The sequence below is a fragment of the Octopus bimaculoides genome, chromosome 24, assembly GCF_001194135.2.
Source record: "Octopus bimaculoides isolate UCB-OBI-ISO-001 chromosome 24, ASM119413v2, whole genome shotgun sequence".
Classification (NCBI taxonomy): domain Eukaryota; kingdom Metazoa; phylum Mollusca; class Cephalopoda; order Octopoda; family Octopodidae; genus Octopus; species Octopus bimaculoides.
Window position 1 is genome coordinate 29,065,219 of NC_069004.1, and position 1,185 is coordinate 29,066,403.

Genomic DNA, 1,185 nt, shown 5'->3' on the forward strand with positions numbered 1-1,185 from the left:
TCTTTACATTATCTCAAGACTCCCATTTTCATGTGGGTATTGCTTCTGTTTCTAACCCACCCATACTCAGTCGCACCTACCTGTATTTCCAGGTTATTTTATCATAATCCTCACCATCATTATTATCAATATTGTTATTATTATTATTTATTATTATTATTATCACTATCATTACTATTATCACCATTGTTGTTGTTGTTATTATTATTATTATTATTATTATTATTATTATTATTATTATTATTATTATTATTATTATCATTATTATTATTATTAACAAGCGTATTATTGTTTCTTTTCGCTTCTAAATTTTGCATTTTATTCATGAAACTTTTTTTCGATGAACACTTTCATTAACAGTGTCATGACCAAAGAAAAAAAAGTACCGTCCACATATATGTATTCAAAGTTTTATTTCTGTACTCCAATACGTTGTCCCTTTCCATCCGTTCCCCGCCCCACCACTTTATCAACATCAAACCCTCCAAATCTCTGGATGTTGCTCATTTACAGCTTAAAAAAAATTCATAAAGAACCAAAACAAATTTTATTCTTTTTACCCCAATATCTTGTCCCATTTTCCCCTCCATCAACATTACCATATTTTCTTATTTATAGCCAAGAAAAATATAAACACACATAACCAGAGATATATTTCTTATTCCAAACCGTTGTTCGATCCCCCTACTTTCTCTTTATCAGCATATCAGGGCTCCCGGCTTTGCCCATTGGTAGATAAAAAGAAGATAAAATGCGTGACTAGTTTAATTTTTACTCCAAAATGTTTTCCCATTTTTTCCCCGTTTTCTCAACATCAACAGTGAAGTGTAAAATTCTTTGCCCACTTATAATTAAAAAGAAGACGACACACGAGACAAAAGATTCCTTTTTACCCCAAAACGTTGCTCCATTTCTCAGTTCCTTTTGACCCTTTTTCTCATTCCTAAAAACTCATCATTATCCCTGCTATTCCTATTTATAGTTAAAAACAAGATAAACAAACATGGCCAAAGTTATATTCCTCATTCCAAAATGTTGCCCCATTATCTTCCCTTTTCTTTACCTCAACATATCAAAGTTCCCGGCTTTTCCAGCCCCAAAACTCCGACCCATTTTTTTTCCTTTTTATCATCAACACATAAGAGTCACCATCTTTGCCCATTTATAGTTAAAAATGAAAACAAC